The sequence below is a fragment of the Rhinolophus sinicus genome, linkage group LG06, assembly GCF_036562045.2.
Source record: "Rhinolophus sinicus isolate RSC01 linkage group LG06, ASM3656204v1, whole genome shotgun sequence".
NCBI classification, from domain to species: domain Eukaryota; kingdom Metazoa; phylum Chordata; class Mammalia; order Chiroptera; family Rhinolophidae; genus Rhinolophus; species Rhinolophus sinicus.
Window position 1 is genome coordinate 129,266,875 of NC_133756.1, and position 15,691 is coordinate 129,282,565.

Below are 15,691 nucleotides of genomic sequence, written 5' to 3' on the forward strand. Positions count from 1 at the left end.
GAAAGGTGGATATTAGTGCCATTCGCTGGGATGGAACCAAGATTCAGCGTAGGTTGTTGGGGGAGACAGTGAGTTCCATTTGGGACACATTGTGAGACCTCTGGCTAGAGATGTGCTTAGGCTATTGACTATATAGGCCTGGAGAATGGGGGAAAGAGATTCAGAGACATAAATTTGTGAGTCATAAGCAGATGAACGATAACTGAAGTCATGGGTAACAGATGAAATCACTCAGGGAGAATGTAGCTATTGAGTAAGGAGAGAAGCAAGAAAGAAGCCAATAGTTAAGGGTACGTGGAGGAAGAGGAATCTGTGAGGGAGTCTGTGAGGGAGGATTCTTAGAATTTGGAAGGGTTTACATAAAACCAGAAGAGAGGGATTTCCTGGAAGCTAACAGTGAACAAAATTCTGAAAATGAGGGAGTGGTTGGTCATTAATGTCAAGGGCTGGAAAGAGGTCATGTAAGGGGAAGACTAACGTTAAAACTATGCAAAATCAAAAGGTAGAAAGAAGACTGGAAGGAAATACGAAATACACAAAACCCTAACCAGAGTTATTACTACAGGTGAATTATGGGAGTTTTTAATATTCTTGTTTACAGTTGTTATGTAGATATTCCCAGACCAATCCAATAAGTGTGTACCAAATTTGAGCAATGAGACAGAATATCTGGAGAAAATTTAGGAGGCCATTGAAATAGAAGACTTCCACTTCCAGCCACGATGGAGTAACAGGCACTGGATTTAACCTCCTGCTTAACACAATTATAAAACATGACAAAAATATATGAAATAACTGTTTTCAGACATTGGACAATAGGCAGAGCAGGACACTGATTCCTGAAAGTGGGAGGAAAAATAAGATGAGTCTTAACACTAGAAATACATACTTGATGGGACTAACACATTAGACTCTGAAGAAGAAAATATTGGTGAATTTGAATATATAACAATAGAAATTAAAAACAGGGAAAAAGACTTTGAAAAAGAGAGAATGGAGCATCACTGAGCTGTTGAAAACCTTCTAGACCCTTACCTTACACTGTACACAAAATTAATTCAAATGGATCATAGACATAGATATCAGAGTTAACATTATAAGATTTCTAAAAGAAATGTAGGAGAAAAATCTTCATAGCCTTGAATTGGGAAAGTAGTTTTTAGACATGAAACTAAAAACAAGCCAGGGCCGGCCTGGTGGCTCAGGCCGTTGGAGCTCCGTGCTCCTAATGCGGAAGGCTGCTGGTTTGATTCCCACATGGGACAGTGCTAGATGGCTCAGTTGGTTGGAGCGTGGGCTCTCACCCATAAGGTTGCTGGTTCGACTCCTCAGCTCCCGCAAGGGATGGTGGGCTACACCTCCTGCAACTAACAACGGCAACTGGACCTGGAGCTGAGCTGTGCCCTCCACAACTAAGATTGAAAGGACAACAACTTGACTTGGAAAAAGTCCTGGAAGTACACACTGTTCCCCAATAAAATCCTGTTCCCCTTCCCCCCCACCAAAAAATAAATAAATAAATACAAATAAATAAAATAAAAACATAAGCCAAAAAGGATAATTTGATAAATCGGACTTTATCAAAATAAAAAAATTGTTCGTGCTTCAAAGGCACTATTTAAAAAATGAAAGACAAGAGATAGGTTGGGATAATATATTTGCAAATCACACATCTGATAAAGGACTTATATCTAGAATATATAAAGAACACTTACCACTCAATAATAAAAAGAAAAATAACACAATTTCAAAAGAGCAAAAAAAATTGAAGAGACATTTTACCAAAGAAGATAAACAAACGAGGGACTAAGAGGTACAAACTTCCAGTCATAAACTATATAAGTCATGGGGATATAATGTACAGGGAATATAGTCAATAATAGTGTAACGACTTTGTATGGTGACAGATAATTACTAGATTTATTGTGGCAATCATTTTGTAAGGTGTATAAATGTTAAATCACTATGTGGTACACCTGAAACTAATATAACATTGTCTGTTAACTGTATTTGAATAAAAAAGATAAATGGCTGATAAACACCTGAAAAAATACTCTATATCATTTATCAATGTCATGCAAATTAAAAACACAATGAAATGCCACTCTATCCTCACTAGAGGGGCATTAAATAAGAAAGATAAACAATACCAGGTGTTGGTTAGGATGTGCAGAAATTGGAACCCTCATGCATTGCTAGTGGGAATGTAAAATGGTACAATCATTTGGGAAAACAGTTTGTCCATTTCTTAAAAAGTTATTATACAACACAGAAATTCTGTTTCTGTGAATCTATCCAAGGTAAATGAAAATATATGCCCACACAAAACATGTATGAAAATGTTCATAGCAGTATTATTCATAATAGTAAAAAAATGGAAACAATCTAAATGTCCATCAGTTGGCAAATAGATAAGGTAAATGTGGTATATCCATATAATGGAACGTTATTCAGTATTTAAAAGAAATGAACTATTGATATATGCTACAACATGGATGGATCTCAAAAACATGCTAGTGAAAAAAGCCAGAAGCAAAAACTACATATGTGATTTTATTTATATGAACTATCTAGAAAAAGCAAATTTAAAGAGAAAGAAAGCAAATTAAGTGGTTGCCTAGGTCTGGGGTGGGAGTGGAGCATAAAGGGAACTTTTTGGAACTATGAAAGGTAATGTTCTAAAACTGGAGTATGGTGATGGTTGCACAACTCTACTGATTTACCAAACCACTGAATTTATACATTTGCAACCTCAATAAAAGCTGTATAAAAGGAAACAAATAAATAAAGACCTTTAGACATAAAAAAGCAAAAAAGGCATTAATAGCAAGCCAGCATTAGAAGAGAGGTTAAAGGAAGTACTCCAGGCAAGAGGAAAATCATACCAGATAAAAAACTAGATCTACACAAAGGAATAAAGAGCACTAGAAATAAAAACATATGGGTCTATTAGTTATCAATTGCTGTGTAACCAATTATTCTAAATATTAACGGCTTAAAATAACAGACATTAATATCTCACAGTTTCTATGATCAGTCTTGGGAGATAATTCTCAGTTGCATTTCTGCACTTCTTGTATCAACTTTATTTCACACTATCTTTTTCAGGATGTTTGTAAGCGGACAGCCTTTGAAGACAGAGATTAAGTGTCTTTCTCCATGGCAAAGGGCAGGTTTGTTTCCTGATCCATCTAATAAAGATAACATCTTTGTCTGGGGCAAAGGTTGGGCAGGTTTGCCTGTAGCTTCCAGTTTTTAACCATAGACTATGAATGTCAAAGTTGACTTCAGGGTGTTTTCTCTTGTGAGGTCCAAGCACAAACACATAATATCATAGCTGTAACTCTATCGTATTATGCTCCAGGAAACACCTATCCCAGGAGCTGGGGGCTGGCGTACAAAGATAGAAATGACAATCTAGTGAGAATAAGGAAAAGGTTGGAGGAGAGAACTTTCAAACAGAGGTGTATACTGCACAGCAGGCCATGGTCTGATAGAGGCTCTTTGGAGGGCAGGACAGTGGCTGACGTGGCTGAGGGAGCCAGAGCTTCCTGCCCTTTGAAGAGGGCTTGAAGATGGGAGGATGCCGATACTTGAGACGAGCTCTTGACTGAGAAGGGAAACCATAGAGCCCTTGCCCTACTGTCACTCAAACAAAGGAACAAACCCACAGATGGGGCTTGAGCCTGGGGATGGTGAGAACCTCCTCGGTGCCTCCTTTCAACAGCCTGGAGATGAAATTCCCAAAGACACAAAATAGAAACAGCACATTGGTTTTATTATTTATTATATTTATAAAAGTAATGCATGCTTATTGCAAAAAAAATGAATAGTATAGAGAATACAAAGTGGTAAACAAAACCCCTCTCCACGCCAGTCTCACTCCTCAGAGACACCTAAGGGAAAGCAATAATGTCTTGCCCTGCCTGTCCCCTCCCCATCCCCTACGTGCCTTCCCCAAAGGTCACCATCTGAGCTGTTTCTTTTGGCATTTATACGTCTACGTTTTTCCTAAGTAATATGATCTTCTTGTTACTTTTTGATTAATCAATTTTAGACATCGTATAGTGACTTTTTATGCAGGGTTTTGTACTCACACCCCCATTGCTTCTGTTTCTCCTCCCCCATCTTCCCAATAGAATTATATTAGAATTTTTGGCTAAATCAGTACTCAGTGCTTATATTATTAAGCCGATGCAAATACTATTTATAACTGACCATTGAAGGATATCAACCTTATATTTCATGTCCTACTTTGCATTTCCTGAAGTTAACAATTGCCTTGGATTTTCCATTCGTTTATATTTTTTGTAATTATTATTACCTATAGTGAACTCTTCTGACACCTTCCAATAACCTTTCACTACAGTTTTCCTCGTGGCTAATGGCATCAAGTAATCTGTCAGCTCCAATTTTTCTCTTGAAGACACCTCTCCTGGAGACCTTCAGTTTCCTGTTGTAACTGTTTATACTTTAGCCCTCCTGCTTAGCTGTCTTCTGGGACTTTCCTTCCCTGTCATCCTGGGATTTTTTTTTTTGCTTTGTCCTGAGTTGGAGTCCCTCCCTGTTGACTAGAATTTTTCTTCCTCTTCCTTAGGTTACACCCTTATTCGGGACATCACATGAACTGGTGACTTTATCAGTGTTAGCCCGGTGATAAGTGTTCTGAATCACCTTCCTTTGATCAGAATTGGTTGCTCTTTATCTGTGCAAAGCTGTGATCTTAGGATTTATTGTCACTGTCACCGTTGAGGTGTTCTTTATCTCTTTCCTCGTTATCTTTTTTCTTTGTTTCCTCGCTTTCTTTCATGTCTTTCTATTTTCTTGGTTATTCCCTTACTTTGGTGAGAAAAGGTGCATTTCAGACATGGCATGTCTGACAATCTCTTTATTCTATCCTAAAGATGGACTTTTAGCATCTTTGCATACATGTCTAAATTATTCGAAAGGATAAACCCACACTGAAGCATGTGACAGATGCAGGAAACAGCATGATGGTTAACGATGAGGAGGAGCTCATCAAGCCTCTGTTGGGTAAAGGGTAAGCTGTGTAAAGGAGAACAGAAGGTAAAGCTGGAAAAATAGGCTGTGGCCACATCATTGAGGGTCTCAAATGTCAGTTTAATGAGGTTAGAGTTGGAAAGTCACTGAAGTCTTTTAAATGGGAGTTTGACTTGATAAAAAGCCATTTGATTCCACTTTGATAGAGTGACAAAAAAAAAAAAAAAAGTCCTATTTTATTCCAAAACCTATGTTTTGGAGAAGTAGGAGGAAAACCAAGAAAAGCTAGTATTATAGCAGTCAGAGGAGAAGAAGCTTCAAGAAGAGAGTAGCCAACTCGGTCATGTGATACAGAGAAATCATATTAGACAATTTAGCGAAAAAAAGTATTGCAGTGGCATTTGCCTGAGTAAAATATAAATAGAGAGGAGGAGACTGAGGGCTAAAGAGTATGTTAGAAACAATATAATCCTATTTTTAAAAGTGCATGGGAGGTGAGGATGTAGAGATAATAAATGGGTTAGTTAGGCTAGGCTGGGCTATCGTAACAAAGCACTCCCCAATTTCAGTGACCACAGCAAAAATTTGTTTCTTTTTTACACTCTGTGTGGTGGGGAGACTGCTCTACACAATCACTTAGGAGCTCAGAGTGATGGAGGCTCCATCATCTTAAAGTTGAAACTTCTGGAAGACAAACCCTGCTACACAACTGCCTCAGTAATTGAAGAGCTCGTTGGAAGGACATCCCAGCTACTCAATGCTTTGGTTTAGAGTGAGACACTAGTCACCCAGGCCTGCCTAACTTCAAAGGAGCTGGGAAACGTGGGGAGTACATGGAATATTTGGTGAGCATCACAATTCCTGATGTAGGGAGACTGTATAAAGTTTGTTATAAAGGGAAGGAGAGAGATGAGGTAATATCTAGGGTGACAGGAGGTGAGTGGATCTTTTTTTCCCCCCCTAATTGGAAGAGAACTGAGTTTGCTCACAGGACAGGGCATGGATGAGGAATAGAGCACTGTATGGGTCCTGGGGAAGGTGGAAGAGGGAATGATGGGCCCTAGAAAGGAGACCTGACTCTCTTTCTCTGAGACTGGCAGGAAGAAAATGAAGGACATGCAGTTAACTGAATTTGTGGGTGTAGAGGCAGGAAACTGACGAAGTTCACACCTGATAATTTTAGTTTCCTAAGTGGTAGGAAGAAACTCAGTTGCCCCAAATGGTGGTAGTGGTGGTGGGAGGAATCAGAAGTAGGTTATGGGCCTTTTGGAGCTTGGAGAAGGTGCTCCAATCTATCTCCACCAAGCCATCAGCCACTGAGTGGACAATTACAACAGCTTCCTGTCTAGTTTACTTACTTCCATTCAATTCTTTCAACATACAACAGATGGGTTGACCTTTTTTAAAAGACAGGGCACATCAGACAATGCCATTCTCTGTGTAAAACCCTAATGGTTCAACATCCTTCAAATGACCCACAGATCTGGCTCACGTTGACTTCTCCAACCTTGCCTTCAAGCCCCCCCATACACTCTCACAAGGACCCCCTCACTTCCTCCTCCTTCCTGTCTCAGGCCTTCACAGATACTTTTCCCTCCACCGAGAAAGCCCCTCCATTCCACTCCTACTTTCAGTTAGCTATTTTGAACCCTTCCTTTAGGCCAGAAATTAAATGTCTCTTACCCAAGGAGGCCTTCCCTGACCCTTTAGACTAGGGAAGGTCTTCCTACTACATTCTTTGCTAATACTTGGTGTTTTTCTCCTTTGCAGCACTCTTCACAACTGTAATCATATGTTTGTATATAATGGCCCACGTCTCTCTCCTCAGCTAGACTATAATTCTATGGAGGCAGGCTCTGTGTCTGTTGTCTGTTTTTCCTCTACGGTTATCTGTTTAACAGGTAGCACATTGCCTGGCATATAACAGATAGTAAGGATATGTTTGTCAAATGAATGAACGGATGAATCAGTTTGGTTAGTTAATTCATTCGTACCTATTATGAAGTGATGACCAAGGTGGTAACACCTAGGAGTGTCCAGTCAAGGGTGAAGACCACATTACTGCTTTAGAGGCAGTCTGCATGAAATGGAGACGGCAGATGGCTGGACTGATACAAAGTTTAGATACAAAGAGGATAATGCTGGTTTTCACGCTGTACTCTCAAGTCTAGGCAGAGTAGGGAAGGCAAGGAAATATTAAGGGAGGGAACAATGAGGACCAAGACCTGGTGGTAGCCACATGCCAAGGAGCAGGTCTGGTAGGAGTAAAAGGGTAAGAGAGCTAGTGATGACAGTCAGACACTGAATGTACCAGAACTTAAGATCTCTAAGGTAGAGGAGTGCCAGGTCTTGAGAAGGTCCAGGGTATAACTGCAGCTGTGAGGTAGTGGTTCTTGTTGCTGACATGAAGGAGAAAAAGGCTAGGATGGTCAGTGGCTTCATAGAATGAAGTCACCTGGGTGATGGCAGGACTTCAAGTGGAGAAGACTTGAAGGGCTGAGGTAGTTGGAAGACAACCACTGCAAAGAAAGCATAGAAGATGGCATGAGCCCCCATCATTCCTTCCATTCTTAGGTCACTCATTCAAGAGTCATGGTCCCAGGGCAGAGGGTTTGACGGGCGGAGCTGGGTGTCATGAGCTTCAAGGTGGAAGTAAATTTTGCATGTGATAGAAGGGTAGTGATAGGTTAGCGTCCATGGGGGAAGGACGAGACTGCCAATGGAGGCCCCAATGGAATATGTGAGAATAGGCAGCTTCTACTCAAGAGATTAGAAGGCAGTAGAGGGAGGTGTGGCATTGAGGCACATTGTGGCAGTAGAGGGAGGTGTTACATTTCCATTAAGCAGGAGGTGAAGAGAGTAATCTGCCATGAACAGAAGGTTTATAGGAGAGGTTTTTGTCTATTTGCTCATTTTACAATGGATCAAAGGTTGTTTCAGCAGTAAAAATAACAACATGTAATAGAGAGAGGACAGGCTCTCTGTCAGAGGTCAGAGTTCCATTTACTTGCTGAGCATCCGGAGCCAGTTGCTTTACCTCTTTGAGCGCAGTTTTCCCACCTGTGAAGGGATAGAGTCGTAACTGGCTTACTGTGAGGATCAAACAGATAATGGATGCAAAATGGCACTGTAAACTGCAGTGTTGTCCACGTGGGAGTTACCATGATTGCACAGAGTAGCATTTGGAAAAAAGTTCTTAATTCTTGACTCTCAATTTAGAGCACTCCTGGAAGGAAGGCAGGGCAAAGGCTAGCTCCATTTCACAGGTTCATTTTTTCAAAAAAGAAAAACTTACTGAGTGCTAATCCAATGTCAGTAACTGAGCAGGAGAAGGGGACAGTAAGGTGAATCAGACACAATGCATTAACTTTGGAATTCATGGTCTAGTGGAGGAGGCAGACGTGGTAACATGAGAATAAGGGTATGAGGCATAAGGGTAGACTAGAGACTGCTGTGTGAGCACAGAAAAAAGAACTAAGAAGAGCCTGAGAAAGCTTTCTAGTTGGGGTGGCATGGGAACTGGGCCTTGAAGATTAAGCCAGAGAAGAGGAGAGAGAGGTATCCCACTCCCAGTTAGCTGGCAGTGGAGATCCAACTAGAACCCAGCGCCACAGACATGCATTTCAGTGCCTTCCCCCACCGCCAATACTTTTCAGACAAAAAGAAAAGAAGCCTCCTTGGTCCCACTTAGAAGGTTATTCTCTTAATTTTGCTAAGGGCCTGGCTGCCATGGGAACACCACCATTCTTGCTTAGTCCCTTTGCTATTTGCTGTGAAGAACTTTCTGTCAGGGTGCAAACGCACAGCTCACATGCCCCAGACACAAGGCATCATGCTTCAGTTTCTGCCTCTTAGCCTCTTCTCAATTGTCTGATGATGCCTGGTATTGGCTGACTGCCCTACTTTATTTAGGAACCATTCAGAGGTCAGTGGGCCAAACTTCCTTTCCCAGGAATCCAGCAGGGCTTACAAGGCATCGTGACTTGTGACACACCCCATGATTGTGCCACACTTGAATGAGATTGCTGGAGGATTTCCCCCCCCCCCCCAATCCACTTCTCCCCTCACTATTCCCTTTAGTAACATTGATCCTATCTGGTTCTTTCCCCCCCACCCAATCCCTTAGGTTCCCAAACTGTGGTTCCCTTCTCACTTTTTCAAAGGGCATTAGTGGGGACCTGGCTTATTCTGGGAAACTTGGTCACACAAGATTGGGATCTATTTTTATTTAATAGCCAACAATAATAAAAACCATGGTCTACAAAGGTCTGACAATTAAGTTGGTAAACTCATCCAAGAAAAAGCGCCACATACCTCATTGCTGAATATCACTATAGTCACCTTCAAAGTACTCCCCTTGGGAAGCTATGCACTGACGCCAGCGCCTAGTCCACCCTTCAAAGCAGTTTTGGAACTCTTTTTCTGGGATGGCCATCAGAGCTGTCATCATATTACCCTTGATGTCCTGAATGACATCAAAATGTCTTCCTTTCAATATTTCCTTTATCTTTGTGTAAAGAAAGAAGTGATTGGGGACCACATCAGGGGAGTAAGGAGGGTGTTCCAACAGTTATTTGTTTACTGGCTAAAAACTCCCTTACAGACAGTGCCGTGGGAGCTGGTGCATTGTCGTGATGCAACAGCCATGAATTGTTGGTGAAAAGTTCAGGTCGTCCAACTGTTTCACGCAGCCTCTTCAGCATCTCCAAATAGTAAACTTTGCTAATGGTCCAGTTGGTACAAATTCATAATGAATAATCCCTTTGATATCAAAACAGGTTAGCAACATTGTTACAACAAGTTCGCAAACTTAATTGTCTGACCTGATATCCATTTTATGGATGAAGAAACTGAATTTCAGAGAAGAAGTGAAGGCCTCAGGGTGAGAGACACATCTTTGGAAGGACACCAGAACACGAGACTGGAAGAAATAATGACTCAAATTTTGTCTATCCAGCATCCATTTCCCCTTTCCCAATAGCACACCCACTTCTGCACCATCACATGCAATCTTGGTGGGAGTGGGTATCCAGATGCCCGTCTTCCACTGCAGTCGCTGAAGGGCTACAGAGTTCTAACCTGCGCGGTGTAAAGGAAGTGGCAGGAGTTATCTCTCTACTGAGATTAGCACCATCCCTAACTTACAGTACATGCTTAGCAAATGTCACTTCTGTCTCACCGTTGTTTTACTTATTATCTGTGTGGTAGACAAGTCACTTAACATTCTTTGCTTCAGAAATGATTTGCATAAAAATATCAATGTTCCTAATGTGTATTAACTGCTATGATTGTTATAATTATTACTTTACTAGTCCACAAAACAGTGAATGGGTGGAATCAATTGTGGTATATCATCGGCATGACAAATTATTTAACATAACATAGAAACAGATTTATTGACATAGTTTATATCATTGAATAAAAAGATCATGTTATAATATTTAGATTAAAAATATATAAATGAATATGTAACTGAAACAATATATTCCAAAATGATAACCAATATTTACCTCTGGGTGGTGGGATTGCAGATAATTTAAAATTTTTATTTTTGCCTTTCTTCATTTTCTATCTTCATGAGCAGACATTCTTTAGTAGTAATTAATTTTTAAGTTTAAAAAGGTCATCACTTAGTGGAAAATCAAGGACTTGCTTTCAGTCAGAGGCACATTCGAGGGGCAGGGCGAGGCACCAGGTTTCACACAACAGAAAGAATGTCAGTCACGGCATACTTCTGGTTTAAAGGAAGGTCCGGAAGCAGTGGCTAGATCCAGACCCAACTCTCCAGGGAAGCAGGAGGCCAGAACTCACAGAATAATTTTTATCTGTCCCCCGCCTCTCTCTAGTGCATCTTCTACCATTTTATCCCTCTGTTGCAAAAGAGACCAAAAAAAAAAAAAAAAAAAAATCCTAGCCATTCTGTTCCTCAAACATGCCAAACTCTTTTCCACCTCAGGACCGTGCTACCACCTTACTTCCCTGACAAACCTTTCTAAGTTACCCTCCGTCTACCAGCCACCATCTATCCCAATAGCCTATTTATTTCCTTGACAATACTCATCCACTCTGAGAATATCTTGATTGTTGTCACAAAAATGTCAGCTCATGAGTACAAAGATTTTGTCTGTCTTGTTTGTCACATACACGCTGTGACAAGAAGAGTGCTTGCACAAGCTAGCTAAAACAAAACCAAACAGACAAAAAAAACCCACCCAAACCAACCACGGATTTAATACAAAATCAGAACTCCTCATCAGAGGAAATGCTAAGTGGGGAAACTGAGACAGAAACCCAGTTATGCTACTGGGACCCAGGAACGTAGAGGGTCAGCAATTGTGAGTTCACCTTTTGGGGTTGGATTCAGTCAGGAATATAAGGCAATAAATAATATTTCAAGTGTTTTCTTCCTTTGCAAAGAGTAGTTATCACATATCACACACGAAAAGGGTGATGACATTTCCAGCGGAATATGACACAGTCTGTAGGTATGAATTTATTGGAAGTCTGGGCTAAATGACTAACTTCCCGAATGATGTGAAAATTGATGAGGCTTGTGGCATTCCGGAAAAACTTGACACAAAGTGTGCACTAATGCAGTCTATGGAATGCTGCGAGTCTCAAAGTTCACTTAAAAAGATTTTTGGCTGAAGTTATGATAGCTAAATATTTCTTATACAAACCCAAATCCCTGGTATGTAGCTGCAACTCAGCTTTTCTGGGACACAGGGAAGCAGATAACTGGAGTTCCATGCCAAACCTTCTGTGAAAAAGTAGGAAAAATGGGGGTGGGGGGAGGCGAGTAGGAAATAGTTGAGACTAACTTTTATTCAACTTTTACATGCCACATACTAACAAGAAATGCATTTTCTCATTTAATAACCCTGCAACACAGGCATTATTTCCATTTCCCAGATGAAAATAGTAAGGCTGAAATGGATTGACTTACCCAAAATCACAGTTAATAAATTAGAGAGGAAAATCTGATTCTAGGTTTGTTTGACTCCAAAGACTTTCTACCACTCTTGCCTCCCCAGCATCCCTGGAAATCCCCATTGATGAAATGCATTGCTCATCTTAAAAAAAAAAAAAGCAATGATATGGCTGAAAAGGAGGCCAGAAGTGAGAAGAAAAACTATGAGGTTGAATCTCATGAAGTTGCTGATATTTGATCTTTTTCATCATAAGAGGAAATTTCACATGGTTCAACCTCATGGTATTTGTTGTGGATGAAGATCGTTATGACGATTAGTAACTACTCTTGTCACCCATTAGTATTCACCTATAGATCACATTTCATTGCCATTTCAGCAACCCCTTAAAACAGGAAGGGAAGGATAACGGCTCCCATTTTAGAGAGGAAAAGCAGACCTGGTAACCCTACCTGCTTACTGGAGTAGCATTAGCCCTAAGGGAAACCTGTAACTTTTTTTTAAGGCTTCTGCCTGTCCTCTACTCTCTACCCACACCATGTCCCATTTCCCCCACTCTCTACATCATGTTGTCACAACTCGTGAATTTGACTTCTACAATAGGCTCCTAAAACTGTTCTCCCACACCCCTAATTTATTCTCCGAACTAGCCAGAGGCTTTTCTAAATGTAAATCTAATCATCTCCGTTATCTGCTAAAAATCTGTAGTAGTCCTTCATTCCTTAAAAGTTCAAATGCCCCGGACTGTCCTTCAGGATCCTGACCCTCGTCTACCATCTCCGGCCTCACCACCTGCTATTGCCCCCCAACACACCCCACGTTGCACGTTGGGTGTGCCATGCACCTCTGTGACTTTACTAGAATGGTTCTGTGGCAGGAATGGCTTTCCTATCCCTTCTCCCCATCCCTCACCTGACATTCAGCAGGCAAATTTATGCTTTTCGAGGCTTAGTTCAAATGTCACCTCTTTGTGATACCATGCTATGCTCTCACAGCAGCTGGTACATTTTTCTATTATAAGACTTATTAAACAGTACTCTGATTAGGTGTTTATATCCTTAAAATACTCACCAAACTGCATTTCACCCTTAGTAACTTCAGGGGGGTAGCACAGCACTACATAAACAGGTCAGAACCCAAGGATCCTAGAAAGTCCCATCTTGTGCCTTAGGTTAGGGAATAAGGGAAACATCTTACTTACAGGCTGCCTGCCCCAAACCAGGGAACACTCCTCCAGGCCTTTTCCGAAGTGATGACCCTGAAGGCATATGCCAAGGACTACCCGAACTTGGATTAATACTTTCATTACCAAGGTTTACTTTCATGAAATAGTGCCTATGAGTATATGATCTGTATACATTACATAAGAATATTTGGATTTCATATTTCAACAGACACCTAGGCCACTGGCGGAGCACCTGGAAATCAAGTTGTCCTTTGCTGCCACCATAAAAACACATTTAATTCAATTTGATGAACAAGGAACAATTTACTAGCAGAAAATATATGTATGCAATATAAAACTACCAGGAGTGCCATGTGGCCACAAAGACAAGCTGTTAGACCAAGAACTAACAGCTGGCCAAATATTCCCATAATGCTTCCTTATTACTATTAAAATTTGGGAGCAGGTATCAACAAGTCAAAAACATGTAGGGAGAAGAAACATAAAATTGACAAATTCTTGCTTATCGACTTTTTTTGGACCTGGGAAAAAGACCACCATTATTTGATTTGAGCTGTGGGAACACACTGGTCTAGCTTGTGGAATCTCAGTGTCCTGGCAGATACCGGGTTTCCTCAAAAATAAGACCTAGCCGGATCATCAGCTCTAATGCGTCTTTTGGAGCAAACATTAATGTAAGACCCGGTATATTATATTACATTATATTATATCATATCATATTATATTATATAAGACCCGGTCTTACATTAAAATAAGACCGGGTCTTATATTAATTTTTGCTCCAAAAGACGCATTAGAGCTGATGGTCTGGGTAGGTCTTATTTTTGGGGAAAAACGGTAGTTTGAAAACCACACTTTTATCCATCATACGTTTCTTCAAAGCATAAATCATACCTTTATTTGAAGCACAGGGTCATTATAAAAATGCGTGACCTGAAACAACTTTGTAGAAAGAGAAAATTTTGATTATGATTAAATTCACTTTTTAATGCTGTTGGGCTTCTAGGAATGGTTTGAGTAGCTTAGTAGAGTTCAGTAATTTTCCCAGACGCCTTGAGCCAGCTAGGCATTGTTGCCCTGACCTGGGAAGTCCTATGCAGTAAGATCCTGTCCCCTCCCTGTTATGAGAGAATGCAGTGCTTATGAGGAGATGCCAGCTCTCTGGGTGGGCCTAGAAGAAGCTGAAGTTTCTGTCACGTAGAAGCCCAAGACATCAAGATCACAGACCTGAAAATCACAGGAGCTGGAATCAGGGATTCTGAGCACTGAAATATCTTAGCCACACCCAGTGACCTGAGGAGCTAGACAGCATTTATTTTCAAGACGTACTAGTGCTATAACTGGTATATTCTGATTTTTTTATTCACTTGGAGAGACAGCCAGTATTGTGTATAACATATCCAGATTCATCTTAATAGACATTCTTACAGAGTGGGGCCTTTTTTCCCACCTAGTATTTCACAGGCACATGTCCACAGTATAATTTAATCCACACCCTGTTATCTCTACAGCTACATGCTTTATTCATTTGGCCACTCAGTAAGTATTCACTCTGAGCATCTACTATTTACTGGGTACTCTGGTACACACTGTATATATTTAATACCATTTGTTACCAATACTCATTTTGGGATGTCTTGTTTTCAATTTTCATTATTAAAATCTTTGCTCTTATTTTTTATTTATTTTTTTTAGGTATTACCAGGCAATAGTCTAAGCAGGTCAAGGAACTGTTTAGCTACTGTCATATGTAGTCAAGATTAAAGCATAGGCTTTAAATCTAGAATTACAGATGAAAGTTAAGGTTAGGCCATTGCAGTAGGCCAGGATAAAAATGACAAGAGTGCAAACTAAGGCATTTGCAGCAGGAGTGGGGAAAAAATATGAGAAAACTACTGAGGAAGGAAGACATGGGACTGGTATCTGAAGAGGGGTGAGGGTAGAGTTAAGGGTGGCTACTGGGTTTCTAGCGTAAGTGACCAGACAGAGAACACAGTAGAGGAACAAGTTTGAGGGGCAAGAGAAGTTCCGTTTCATGATGACTTTTGTGGTGTCTGTGGGTAATATCCAGGTGGAAATATTCCAGTTGATTATAAAGTTTGTTGAAGAGGTAGCTGTAAAAACACAAAGCTTTTTGGTACGAATTTCTTAAGCCAGAAACCACAAAGGTCCGTTTACTGAATTATTTCATTTTACAGACAAGGAGATAGACCCAGAAAGATACACCTATTTTCAGAAAGCTAGAGAATTGAGATGAGATTTCAGAAAACTCATTCAGGGCTGTTTCAGCCCACCATGTTGCATTCCATTTTTATCTCTTGTTGGTTTTACAATTATTCAAAAATACATAGGGTAGTTTTCTCAGAATCTCAGTTATATACAGAACCCCAGATAAAAGGCATAAATACCATTTGCACTCTTTCATCACTACAGAACTGACTTATGAAAGAGGTACTGTCATGCTAGATAGAGAAAATAAAGAGAAAGTGGCCTGATTACTGGAAGTGACTTTTGATCAGAGTAACTCTAAATATCACATTGTTACTATAACCTGGCTGCACATATTTCTGTCACG